This window comes from Phyllobates terribilis, unplaced genomic scaffold (genome assembly GCF_046119375.1).
Source record: "Phyllobates terribilis strain yellow unplaced genomic scaffold, ASM4611937v1 Scaffold_734__1_contigs__length_741531, whole genome shotgun sequence".
NCBI lineage: Eukaryota > Metazoa > Chordata > Amphibia > Anura > Dendrobatidae > Phyllobates > Phyllobates terribilis.
The window spans coordinates 592378-605061 of NW_027363494.1; the positions used below are offsets into that span (position 1 = coordinate 592378).

The following is a 12684-nucleotide window of genomic DNA, read 5'->3' on the forward strand; positions in this document are numbered from 1 at the left end:
GCCATCCAGGTATCCCGCCTGCAGTAGACGGAATGTGGCAATGGAACGCTGGCTGCGCGTGTCATAATAGGCTCTGAGCCTTTATATACCTGCGCACAGCAGCAGCCACCTTCAGTCTGCTGCTGGACAGCCAGCAGCAGCAGCAGCAGGAGAGGTAATTAATCAGCAACCCTCCTGCTAAGGGTAGACAGCTGCTCGTTCCACCCCCCCCCCCCGCCTTAATTGGTTCTCCTCCCTTCCAACGGTGTTGAGGCGGGTGGGAACAGCCGGGGGTTGAGGGTACTGTGCTAAAAGAGGTGGAGTTATGCAGATCTAAAACGCGTGGATTGCAGCAGCAGCAAGCCGAAAAGTGCAGGCATGTGAGGGATCTAGAGGTTGACAGCATGTCTTCTTAACGGGAGTCCAGGTGGCCATCTCCACAAATGGACTTTTCAGAATCCTTGGGTGGCACCGTAGTCGGAAACCAATTCTGGTTATCGCTTCTCGGCCTTTTGGCTAAGATCAAGTGTAGTATCTGTTCTTATCAGTTTAATATCTGATACGTCCCCTATCTGGGGACCATATATTAAATGGATTTTTAGAACAGGGAGATGGAAAAAGAGCTTGCTCTGTCCACTCCACGCATTGACCTGGTATTGCAGTATCTCCAGGACCGGTGCACCCCTTCTTTAATGCAGTTTCTAAAATCAGAAAGAATTGAATTCAATGCTTTTTGTTCATTTTGCTTGTTTCTCGGATTTTGGGATGGACTCTTTGGCTTTGCTTTTCTTCTCCTCATTGGATTTTTCATGTTAAAAGTTGCAGAAGCCAGATGACAAGCTCATTTTGGTTCAACTTCAGCAACTGTGCATTGCATTGCCATGTAATGTAATGTAATGCAATGCTATCTATCTAGCTCTCCCTCTATACTTCCTTTTGGATAAACAGACATATTAGGCAAGCATTTTGGAGCTTTCACCTAAATAACTACAGGTGGTGAGATAAGCTGCACAATATAATTGACCTTTCAGTATATTGTTGCACACACACCATCTATTTAGCAAATGCCCTTGTTATCAACAGCAGCCTTTTAAACTCACCTGAGCTAACAGGTATGTGAGCTGGTTACTCTGCTGCGCTTAAAATTTCTTTTTTGGTTTGCTACAATGCCTTTTCTGAAACGTTGTCTCCCTCTGCTGGAACACTGACTTCTTTCATTTAATGCCTGCAGACTATAAAAGAGAAACCAACCCAAAAAGTTTGGTTGATTAGTCTGTGGCATTCTTTTAAACTGTTGCTTATGGCGGTCTCTGTGAGCTTCTCAGTGACATTCAGCCATCCAGGTATCCCGCCTGCAGTAGACGGAATGTGGCAATGGAACGCTGGCTGCGCGTGTCATAATAGGCTCTGAGCCTTTATATACCTGCGCACAGCAGCAGCCACCTTCAGTCTGCTGCTGGACAGCCAGCAGCAGCAGCAGCAGGAGAGGTAATTAATCAGCAACCCTCCTGCTAAGGGTAGACAGCTGCTCGTTCCACCCCCCCCCCCGCCTTAATTGGTTCTCCTCCCTTCCAACGGTGTTGAGGCGGGTGGGAACAGCCGGGGGTTGAGGGTACTGTGCTAAAAGAGGTGGAGTTATGCAGATCTAAAACGCGTGGATTGCAGCAGCAGCAAGCCGAAAAGTGCAGGCATGTGAGGGATCTAGAGGTTGACAGCATGTCTTCTTAGCGGGAGTCCAGGTGGCCATCTCCACAAATGGACTTTTCAGAATCCTTGGGTGGCACCGTAGTCGGAAACCAATTCTGGTTATCGCTTCTCGGCCTTTTGGCTAAGATCAAGTGTAGTATCTGTTCTTATCAGTTTAATATCTGATACGTCCCCTATCTGGGGACCATATATTAAATGGATTTTTAGAACAGGGAGATGGAAAAAGAGCTTGCTCTGTCCACTCCACGCATTGACCTGGTATTGCAGTATCTCCAGGACCGGTGCACCCCTTCTTTAATGCAGTTTCTAAAATCAGAAAGAATTGAATTCAATGCTTTTTGTTCATTTTGCTTGTTTGTCGGATTTTGGGATGGACTCTTTGGCTTTGCTTTTCTTCTCCTCATTGGATTTTTCATGTTAAAAGTTGCAGAAGCCAGATGACAAGCTCATTTTGGTTCAACTTCAGCAACTGTGCATTGCATTGCCATGTAATGTAATGTAATGCAATGCTATCTATCTAGCTCTCCCTCTATACTTCCTTTTGGATAAACAGACATATTAGGCAAGCATTTTGGAGCTTTCACCTAAATAACTACAGGTGGTGAGATAAGCTGCACAATATAATTGACCTTTCAGTATATTGTTGCACACACACCATCTATTTAGCAAATGCCCTTGTTATCAACAGCAGCCTTTTAAACTCACCTGAGCTAACAGGTATGTGAGCTGGTTACTCTGCTGCGCTTAAAATTTCTTTTTTGGTTTGCTACAATGCCTTTTCTGAAACGTTGTCTCCCTCTGCTGGAACACTGACTTCTTTCATTTAATGCCTGCAGACTATAAAAGAGAAACCAACCCAAAAAGTTTGGTTGATTAGTCTGTGGCATTCTTTTAAACTGTTGCTTATGGCGGTCTCTGTGAGCTTCTCAGTGACATTCAGCCATCCAGGTATCCCGCCTGCAGTAGACGGAATGTGGCAATGGAACGCTGGCTGCGCGTGTCATAATAGGCTCTGAGCCTTTATATACCTGCGCACAGCAGCAGCCACCTTCAGTCTGCTGCTGGACAGCCAGCAGCAGCAGCAGCAGGAGAGGTAATTAATCAGCAACCCTCCTGCTAAGGGTAGACAGCTGCTCGTTCCACCCCCCCCCCCCGCCTTAATTGGTTCTCCTCCCTTCCAACGGTGTTGAGGCGGGTGGGAACAGCCGGGGGTTGAGGGTACTGTGCTAAAAGAGGTGGAGTTATGCAGATCTAAAACGCGTGGATTGCAGCAGCAGCAAGCCGAAAAGTGCAGGCATGTGAGGGATCTAGAGGTTGACAGCATGTCTTCTTAACGGGAGTCCAGGTGGCCATCTCCACAAATGGACTTTTCAGAATCCTTGGGTGGCACCGTAGTCGGAAACCAATTCTGGTTATCGCTTCTCGGCCTTTTGGCTAAGATCAAGTGTAGTATCTGTTCTTATCAGTTTAATATCTGATACGTCCCCTATCTGGGGACCATATATTAAATGGATTTTTAGAACAGGGAGATGGAAAAAGAGCTTGCTCTGTCCACTCCACGCATTGACCTGGTATTGCAGTATCTCCAGGACCGGTGCACCCCTTCTTTAATGCAGTTTCTAAAATCAGAAAGAATTGAATTCAATGCTTTTTGTTCATTTTGCTTGTTTGTCGGATTTTGGGATGGACTCTTTGGCTTTGCTTTTCTTCTCCTCATTGGATTTTTCATGTTAAAAGTTGCAGAAGCCAGATGACAAGCTCATTTTGGTTCAACTTCAGCAACTGTGCATTGCATTGCCATGTAATGTAATGTAATGCAATGCTATCTATCTAGCTCTCCCTCTATACTTCCTTTTGGATAAACAGACATATTAGGCAAGCATTTTGGAGCTTTCACCTAAATAACTACAGGTGGTGAGATAAGCTGCACAATATAATTGACCTTTCAGTATATTGTTGCACACACACCATCTATTTAGCAAATGCCCTTGTTATCAACAGCAGCCTTTTAAACTCACCTGAGCTAACAGGTATGTGAGCTGGTTACTCTGCTGCGCTTAAAATTTCTTTTTTGGTTTGCTACAATGCCTTTTCTGAAACGTTGTCTCCCTCTGCTGGAACACTGACTTCTTTCATTTAATGCCTGCAGACTATAAAAGAGAAACCAACCCAAAAAGTTTGGTTGATTAGTCTGTGGCATTCTTTTAAACTGTTGCTTATGGCGGTCTCTGTGAGCTTCTCAGTGACATTCAGCCATCCAGGTATCCCGCCTGCAGTAGACGGAATGTGGCAATGGAACGCTGGCTGCGCGTGTCATAATAGGCTCTGAGCCTTTATATACCTGCGCACAGCAGCAGCCACCTTCAGTCTGCTGCTGGACAGCCAGCAGCAGCAGCAGCAGGAGAGGTAATTAATCAGCAACCCTCCTGCTAAGGGTAGATAGCTGCTCGTTCCACCCCCCCCCCGCCTTAATTGGTTCTCCTCCCTTCCAACGGTGTTGAGGCGGGTGGGAACAGCCGGGGGTTGAGGGTACTGTGCTAAAAGAGGTGGAGTTATGCAGATCTAAAACGCGTGGATTGCAGCAGCAGCAAGCCGAAAAGTGCAGGCATGTGAGGGATCTAGAGGTTGACAGCATGTCTTCTTAACGGGAGTCCAGGTGGCCATCTCCACAAATGGACTTTTCAGAATCCTTGGGTGGCACCGTAGTCGGAAACCAATTCTGGTTATCGCTTCTCGGCCTTTTGGCTAAGATCAAGTGTAGTATCTGTTCTTATCAGTTTAATATCTGATACGTCCCCTATCTGGGGACCATATATTAAATGGATTTTTAGAACAGGGAGATGGAAAAAGAGCTTGCTCTGTCCACTCCACGCATTGACCTGGTATTGCAGTATCTCCAGGACCGGTGCACCCCTTCTTTAATGCAGTTTCTAAAATCAGAAAGAATTGAATTCAATGCTTTTTGTTCATTATGCTTGTTTGTCGGATTTTGGGATGGACTCTTTGGCTTTGCTTTTCTTCTCCTCATTGGATTTTTCATGTTAAAAGTTGCAGAAGCCAGATGACAAGCTCATTTTGGTTCAACTTCAGCAACTGTGCATTGCATTGCCATGTAATGTAATGTAATGCAATGCTATCTATCTAGCTCTCCCTCTATACTTCCTTTTGGATAAACAGACATATTAGGCAAGCATTTTGGAGCTTTCACCTAAATAACTACAGGTGGTGAGATAAGCTGCACAATATAATTGACCTTTCAGTATATTGTTGCACACACACCATCTATTTAGCAAATGCCCTTGTTATCAACAGCAGCCTTTTAAACTCACCTGAGCTAACAGGTATGTGAGCTGGTTACTCTGCTGCGCTTAAAATTTCTTTTTTGGTTTGCTACAATGCCTTTTCTGAAACGTTGTCTCCCTCTGCTGGAACACTGACTTCTTTCATTTAATGCCTGCAGACTATAAAAGAGAAACCAACCCAAAAAGTTTGGTTGATTAGTCTGTGGCATTCTTTTAAACTGTTGCTTATGGCGGTCTCTGTGAGCTTCTCAGTGACATTCAGCCATCCAGGTATCCCGCCTGCAGTAGACGGAATGTGGCAATGGAACGCTGGCTGCGCGTGTCATAATAGGCTCTGAGCCTTTATATACCTGCGCACAGCAGCAGCCACCTTCAGTCTGCTGCTGGACAGCCAGCAGCAGCAGCAGCAGGAGAGGTAATTAATCAGCAACCCTCCTGCTAAGGGTAGACAGCTGCTCGTTCCACCCCCCCCCCGCCTTAATTGGTTCTCCTCCCTTCCAACGGTGTTGAAGCGGGTGGGAACAGCCGGGGGTTGAGGGTACTGTGCTAAAAGAGGTGGAGTTATGCAGATCTAAAACGCGTGGATTGCAGCAGCAGCAAGCCGAAAAGTGCAGGCATGTGAGGGATCTAGAGGTTGACAGCATGTCTTCTTAACGGGAGTCCAGGTGGCCATCTCCACAAATGGACTTTTCAGAATCCTTGGGTGGCACCGTAGTCGGAAACCAATTCTGGTTATCGCTTCTCGGCCTTTTGGCTAAGATCAAGTGTAGTATCTGTTCTTATCAGTTTAATATCTGATACGTCCCCTATCTGGGGACCATATATTAAATGGATTTTTAGAACAGGGAGATGGAAAAAGAGCTTGCTCTGTCCACTCCACGCATTGACCTGGTATTGCAGTATCTCCAGGACCGGTGCACCCCTTCTTTAATGCAGTTTCTAAAATCAGAAAGAATTGAATTCAATGCTTTTTGTTCATTTTGCTTGTTTGTCGGATTTTGGGATGGACTCTTTGGCTTTGCTTTTCTTCTCCTCATTGGATTTTTCATGTTAAAAGTTGCAGAAGCCAGATGACAAGCTCATTTTGGTTCAACTTCAGCAACTGTGCATTGCATTGCCATGTAATGTAATGTAATGCAATGCTATCTATCTAGCTCTCCCTCTATACTTCCTTTTGGATAAACAGACATATTAGGCAAGCATTTTGGAGCTTTCACCTAAATAACTACAGGTGGTGAGATAAGCTGCACAATATAATTGACCTTTCAGTATATTGTTGCACACACACCATCTATTTAGCAAATGCCCTTGTTATCAACAGCAGCCTTTTAAACTCACCTGAGCTAACAGGTATGTGAGCTGGTTACTCTGCTGCGCTTAAAATTTCTTTTTTGGTTTGCTACAATGCCTTTTCTGAAACGTTGTCTCCCTCTGCTGGAACACTGACTTCTTTCATTTAATGCCTGCAGACTATAAAAGAGAAACCAACCCAAAAAGTTTGGTTGATTAGTCTGTGGCATTCTTTTAAACTGTTGCTTATGGCGGTCTCTGTGAGCTTCTCAGTGACAATCAGCCATCCAGGTATCCCGCCTGCAGTAGACAGAATGTGGCAATGGAACGCTGGCTGCGCGTGTCATAATAGGCTCTGAGCCTTTATATACCTGCGCACAGCAGCAGCCACCTTCAGTCTGCTGGTGGACAGCCAGCAGCAGCAGCAGGAGAGGTAATTAATCAGCAACCCTCCTGCTAAGGGTAGACAGCTGCTCGTTCCACCCCCCCCCCGCCTTAATTGGTTCTCCTCCCTTCCAACGGTGTTGAGGCGGGTGGGAACAGCCGGGGGTTGAGGGTACTGTGCTAAAAGAGGTGGAGTTATGCAGATCTAAAACGCGTGGATTGCAGCAGCAGCAAGCCGAAAAGTGCAGGCATGTGAGGGATCTAGAGGTTGACAGCATGTCTTCTTAACGGGAGTCCAGGTGGCCATCTCCACAAATGGACTTTTCAGAATCCTTGGGTGGCACCGTAGTCGGAAACCAATTCTGGTTATCGCTTCTCGGCCTTTTGGCTAAGATCAAGTGTAGTATCTGTTCTTATCAGTTTAATATCTGATACGTCCCCTATCTGGGGACCATATATTAAATGGATTTTTAGAACAGGGAGATGGAAAAAGAGCTTGCTCTGTCCACTCCACGCATTGACCTGGTATTGCAGTATCTCCAGGACCGGTGCACCCCTTCTTTAATGCAGTTTCTAAAATCAGAAAGAATTGAATTCAATGCTTTTTGTTCATTTTGCTTGTTTGTCGGATTTTGGGATGGACTCTTTGGCTTTGCTTTTCTTCTCCTCATTGGATTTTTCATGTTAAAAGTTGCAGAAGCCAGATGACAAGCTCATTTTGGTTCAACTTCAGCAACTGTGCATTGCATTGCCATGTAATGTAATGTAATGCAATGCTATCTATCTAGCTCTCCCTCTATACTTCCTTTTGGATAAACAGACATATTAGGCAAGCATTTTGGAGCTTTCACCTAAATAACTACAGGTGGTGAGATAAGCTGCACAATATAATTGACCTTTCAGTATATTGTTGCACACACACCATCTATTTAGCAAATGCCCTTGTTATCAACAGCAGCCTTTTAAACTCACCTGAGCTAACAGGTATGTGAGCTGGTTACTCTGCTGCGCTTAAAATTTCTTTTTTGGTTTGCTACAATGCCTTTTCTGAAACATTGTCTCCCTCTGCTGGAACACTGACTTCTTTCATTTAATGCCTGCAGACTATAAAAGAGAAACCAACCCAAAAAGTTTGGTTGATTAGTCTGTGGCATTCTTTTAAACTGTTGCTTATGGCGGTCTCTGTGAGCTTCTCAGTGACATTCAGCCATCCAGGTATCCCGCCTGCAGTAGACGGAATGTGGCAATGGAACGCTGGCTGCGCGTGTCATAATAGGCTCTGAGCCTTTATATACCTGCGCACAGCAGCAGCCACCTTCAGTCTGCTGCTGGACAGCCAGCAGCAGCAGCAGCAGCAGGAGAGGTAATTAATCAGCAACCCTCCTGCTAAGGGTAGACAGCTGCTCGTTCCACCCCCCCCCCGCCTTAATTGGTTCTCCTCCCTTCCAACGGTGTTGAGGCGGGTGGGAACAGCCGGGGGTTGAGGGTACTGTGCTAAAAGAGGTGGAGTTATGCAGATCTAAAACGCGTGGATTGCAGCAGCACTAAGCCGAAAAGTGCAGGCATGTGAGGGATCTAGAGGTTGACAGCATGTCTTCTTAACGGGAGTCCAGGTGGCCATCTCCACAAATGGACTTTTCAGAATCCTTGGGTGGCACCGTAGTCGGAAACCAATTCTGGTTATCGCTTCTTGGCCTTTTGGCTAAGATCAAGTGTAGTATCTGTTCTTATCAGTTTAATATCTGATACGTCCCCTATCTGGGGACCATATATTAAATGGATTTTTAGAACAGGGAGATGGAAAAAGAGCTTGCTCTGTCCACTCCACGCATTGACCTGGTATTGCAGTATCTCCAGGACCGGTGCACCCCTTCTTTAATGCAGTTTCTAAAATCAGAAAGAATTGAATTCAATGCTTTTTGTTCATTTTGCTTGTTTGTCGGATTTTGGGATGGACTCTTTGGCTTTGCTTTTCTTCTCCTCATTGGATTTTTCATGTTAAAAGTTGCAGAAGCCAGATGACAAGCTCATTTTGGTTCAACTTCAGCAACTGTGCATTGCATTGCCATGTAATGTAATGTAATGCAATGCTATCTATCTAGCTCTCCCTCTATACTTCCTTTTGGATAAACAAACATATTAGGCAAGCATTTTGGAGCTTTCACCTAAATAACTACAGGTGGTGAGATAAGCTGCACAATATAATTGACCTTTCAGTATATTGTTGCACACACACCATCTATTTAGCAAATGCCCTTGTTATCAACAGCAGCCTTTTAAACTCACCTGAGCTAACAGGTATGTGAGCTGGTTACTCTGCTGCGCTTAAAATTTCTTTTTTGGTTTGCTACAATGCCTTTTCTGAAACGTTGTCTCCCTCTGCTGGAACACTGACTTCTTTCATTTAATGCCTGCAGACTATAAAAGAGAAACCAACCCAAAAAGTTTGGTTGATTAGTCTGTGGCATTCTTTTAAACTGTTGCTTATGGCGGTCTCTGTGAGCTTCTCAGTGACATTCAGCCATCCAGGTATCCCGCCTGCAGTAGACGGAATGTGGCAATGGAACGCTGGCTGCGCGTGTCATAATAGGCTCTGAGCCTTTATATACCTGCGCACAGCAGCAGCCACCTTCAGTCTGCTGCTGGACAGCCAGCAGCAGCAGCAGCAGGAGAGGTAATTAATCAGCAACCCTCCTGCTGAGGGTAGACAGCTGCTCGTTCCACCCACCCCCGCGCCTTAATTGGTTCTCCTCCCTTCCAACGGTGTTGAGGCGGGTGGGAACAGCCAGGGGTTGAGGGTACTGTGCTAAAAGAGGTGGAGTTATGCAGATCTAAAACGCGTGGATTGCAGCAGCAGCAAGCCGAAAAGTGCAGGCATGTGAGGGATCTAGAGGTTGACAGCATGTCTTCTTAACGGGAGTCCAGGTGGCCATCTCCACAAATGGACTTTTCAGAATCCTTGGGTGGCACCGTAGTCGGAAACCAATTCTGGTTATCGCTTCTCGGCCTTTTGGCTAAGATCAAGTGTAGTATCTGTTCTTATCAGTTTAATATCTGATACGTCCCCTATCTGGGGACCATATATTAAATGGATTTTTAGAACAGGGAGATGGAAAAAGAGCTTGCTCTGTCCACTCCACGCATTGACCTGGTATTGCAGTATCTCCAGGACCGGTGCACCCCTTCTTTAATGCAGTTTCTAAAATCAGAAAGAATTGAATTCAATGCTTTTTGTTCATTTTGCTTGTTTATCGGATTTTGGGATGGACTCTTTGGCTTTGCTTTTCTTCTCCTCATTGGATTTTTCATGTTAAAAGTTGCAGAAGCCAGATGACAAGCTCATTTTGGTTCAACTTCAGCAACTGTGCATTGCATTGCCATGTAATGTAATGTAATGCAATGCTATCTATCTAGCTCTCCCTCTATACTTCCTTTTGGATAAACAGACATATTAGGCAAGCATTTTGGAGCTTTCACCTAAATAACTACAGGTGGTGAGATAAGCTGCACAATATAATTGACCTTTCAGTATATTGTTGCACACACACCATCTATTTAGCAAATGCCCTTGTTATCAACAGCAGCCTTTTAAACTCACCTGAGCTAACAGGTATGTGAGCTGGTTACTCTGCTGCGCTTAAAATTTCTTTTTTGGTTTGCTACAATGCCTTTTCTGAAACGTTGTCTCCCTCTGCTGGAACACTGACTTCTTTCATTTAATGCCTGCAGACTATAAAAGAGAAACCAACCCAAAAAGTTTGGTTGATTAGTCTGTGGCATTCTTTTAAACTGTTGCTTATGGCGGTCTCTGTGAGCTTCTCAGTGACATTCAGCCATCCAGGTATCCCGCCTGCAGTAGACGGAATGTGGCAATGGAACGCTGGCTGCGCGTGTCATAATAGGCTCTGAGCCTTTATATACCTGCGCACAGCAGCAGCCACCTTCAGTCTGCTGCTGGACAGCCAGCAGCAGCAGCAGCAGGAGAGGTAATTAATCAGCAACCCTCCTGCTAAGGGTAGACAGCTGCTCGTTCCACCCCCCCCCCCCGCCTTAATTGGTTCTCCTCCCTTCCAACGGTGTTGAGGCGGGTGGGAACAGCCGGGGGTTGAGGGTACTGTGCTAAAAGAGGTGGAGTTATGCAGATCTAAAACGCGTGGATTGCAGCAGCAGCAAGCCGAAAAGTGCAGACATGTGAGGGATCTAGAGGTTGACAGCATGTCTTCTTAACGGGAGTCCAGGTGGCCATCACCACAAATGGACTTTTCAGAATCCTTGGGTGGCACCGTAGTCGGAAACCAATTCTGGTTATCGCTTCTCGGCCTTTTGGCTAAGATCAAGTGTAGTATCTGTTCTTATCAGTTTAATATCTGATACGTCCCCTATCTGGGGACCATATATTAAATGGATTTTTAGAACAGGGAGATGGAAAAAGAGCTTGCTCTGTCCACTCCACGCATTGACCTGGTATTGCAGTATCTCCAGGACCGGTGCACCCCTTCTTTAATGCAGTTTCTAAAATCAGAAAGAATTGAATTCAATGCTTTTTGTTCATTTTGCTTGTTTGTCGGATTTCGGGATGGACTCTTTGGCTTTGCTTTTCTTCTCCTCATTGGATTTTTCATGTTAAAAGTTGCAGAAGCCAGATGACAAGCTCATTTTGGTTCAACTTCAGCAACTGTGCATTGCATTGCCATGTAATGTAATGTAATGCAATGCTATCTATCTAGCTCTCCCTCTATACTTCCTTTTGGATAAACAGACATATTAGGCAAGCATTTTGGAGCTTTCACCTAAATAACTACAGGTGGTGAGATAAGCTGCACAATATAATTGACCTTTCAGTATATTGTTGCACACACACCATCTATTTAGCAAATGCCCTTGTTATCAACAGCAGCCTTTTAAACTCACCTGAGCTAACAGGTATGTGAGCTGGTTACTCTGCTGCGCTTAAAATTTCTTTTTTGGTTTGCTACAATGCCTTTTCTGAAACGTTGTCTCCCTCTGCTGGAACACTGACTTCTTTCATTTAATGCCTGCAGACTATAAAAGAGAAACCAACCCAAAAAGTTTGGTTGATTAGTCTGTGGCATTCTTTTAAACTGTTGCTTATGGCGGTCTCTGTGAGCTTCTCAGTGACATTCAGCCATCCAGGTATCCCGCCTGCAGTAGACGGAATGTGGCAATGGAACGCTGGCTGCGCGTGTCATAATAGGCTCTGAGCCTTTATATACCTGCGCACAGCAGCAGCCACCTTCAGTCTGCTGCTGGACAGCCAGCAGCAGCAGCAGGAGAGGTAATTAATCAGCAACCCTCCTGCTAAGGGTAGACAGCTGCTCGTTCCACCCCCCCCCCCGCCTTAATTGGTTCTCCTCCCTTCCAACGGTGTTGAGGCGGGTGGGAACAGCCGGGGGTTGAGGGTACTGTGCTAAAAGAGGTGGAGTTATGCAGATCTAAAACGCGTGGATTGCAGCAGCAGCAAGCCGAAAAGTGCAGGCATGTGAGGGATCTAGAGGTTGACAGCATGTCTTCTTAACGGGAGTCCAGGTGGCCATCTCCACAAATGGACTTTTCAGAATCCTTGGGTGGCACCGTAGTCGGAAACCAATTCTGGTTATCGCTTCTCGGCCTTTTGGCTAAGATCAAGTGTAGTATCTGTTCTTATCAGTTTAATATCTGATACGTCCCCTATCTGGGGACCATATATTAAATGGATTTTTAGAACAGGGAGATGGAAAAAGAGCTTGCTCTGTCCACTCCACGCATTGACCTGGTATTGCAGTATCTCCAGGACCGGTGCACCCCTTCTTTAATGCAGTTTCTAAAATCAGAAAGAATTGAATTCAATGCTTTTTGTTCATTTTGCTTGTTTGTCGGATTTTGGGATGGACTCTTTGGCTTTGCTTTTCTTCTCCTCATTGGATTTTTCATGTTAAAAGTTGCAGAAGCCAGATGACAAGCTCATTTTGGTTCAACTTCAGCAACTGTGCATTGCATTGCCATGTAATGTAATGTAATGCAA

The 12684-nt window shown here is 45.3% G+C and overlaps 10 non-coding genes across 10 annotated transcripts; all 10 read left to right on the forward strand.

Moving 5' to 3' along the window:
- The first annotated feature begins 475 nt into the window (after positions 1-475).
- On the forward strand, positions 476-666 carry LOC141237735 (U2 spliceosomal RNA). The gene has a single exon (XR_012303262.1). It is a non-coding gene; the product is annotated as a U2 spliceosomal RNA (small nuclear RNA).
- A 1121-nt stretch (positions 667-1787) lies between these two features.
- On the forward strand, positions 1788-1978 carry LOC141237737 (U2 spliceosomal RNA). Its single transcript, XR_012303264.1, has one exon. It is a non-coding gene; the product is annotated as a U2 spliceosomal RNA (small nuclear RNA).
- A 1122-nt stretch (positions 1979-3100) lies between these two features.
- Positions 3101-3291, forward strand: LOC141237738 (U2 spliceosomal RNA). Its single transcript, XR_012303265.1, has one exon. It is a non-coding gene; the product is annotated as a U2 spliceosomal RNA (small nuclear RNA).
- A 1120-nt stretch (positions 3292-4411) lies between these two features.
- Positions 4412-4602, forward strand: LOC141237739 (U2 spliceosomal RNA). Its single transcript, XR_012303266.1, has one exon. It is a non-coding gene; the product is annotated as a U2 spliceosomal RNA (small nuclear RNA).
- Positions 4603-5722: 1120 nt separating this feature from the next.
- LOC141237740 (U2 spliceosomal RNA) lies at positions 5723-5913 on the forward strand. Its single transcript, XR_012303267.1, has one exon. It is a non-coding gene; the product is annotated as a U2 spliceosomal RNA (small nuclear RNA).
- Positions 5914-7030: 1117 nt separating this feature from the next.
- Positions 7031-7221, forward strand: LOC141237741 (U2 spliceosomal RNA). Its single transcript, XR_012303268.1, has one exon. It is a non-coding gene; the product is annotated as a U2 spliceosomal RNA (small nuclear RNA).
- Positions 7222-8344: 1123 nt separating this feature from the next.
- On the forward strand, positions 8345-8535 carry LOC141237827 (U2 spliceosomal RNA). The gene has a single exon (XR_012303351.1). It is a non-coding gene; the product is annotated as a U2 spliceosomal RNA (small nuclear RNA).
- Positions 8536-9656: 1121 nt separating this feature from the next.
- LOC141237742 (U2 spliceosomal RNA) lies at positions 9657-9847 on the forward strand. Its single transcript, XR_012303269.1, has one exon. It is a non-coding gene; the product is annotated as a U2 spliceosomal RNA (small nuclear RNA).
- A 1122-nt stretch (positions 9848-10969) lies between these two features.
- Positions 10970-11160, forward strand: LOC141237743 (U2 spliceosomal RNA). The gene has a single exon (XR_012303270.1). It is a non-coding gene; the product is annotated as a U2 spliceosomal RNA (small nuclear RNA).
- Positions 11161-12278: 1118 nt separating this feature from the next.
- LOC141237744 (U2 spliceosomal RNA) lies at positions 12279-12469 on the forward strand. The gene has a single exon (XR_012303271.1). It is a non-coding gene; the product is annotated as a U2 spliceosomal RNA (small nuclear RNA).
- The last annotated feature ends 215 nt before the right edge of the window (positions 12470-12684 follow it).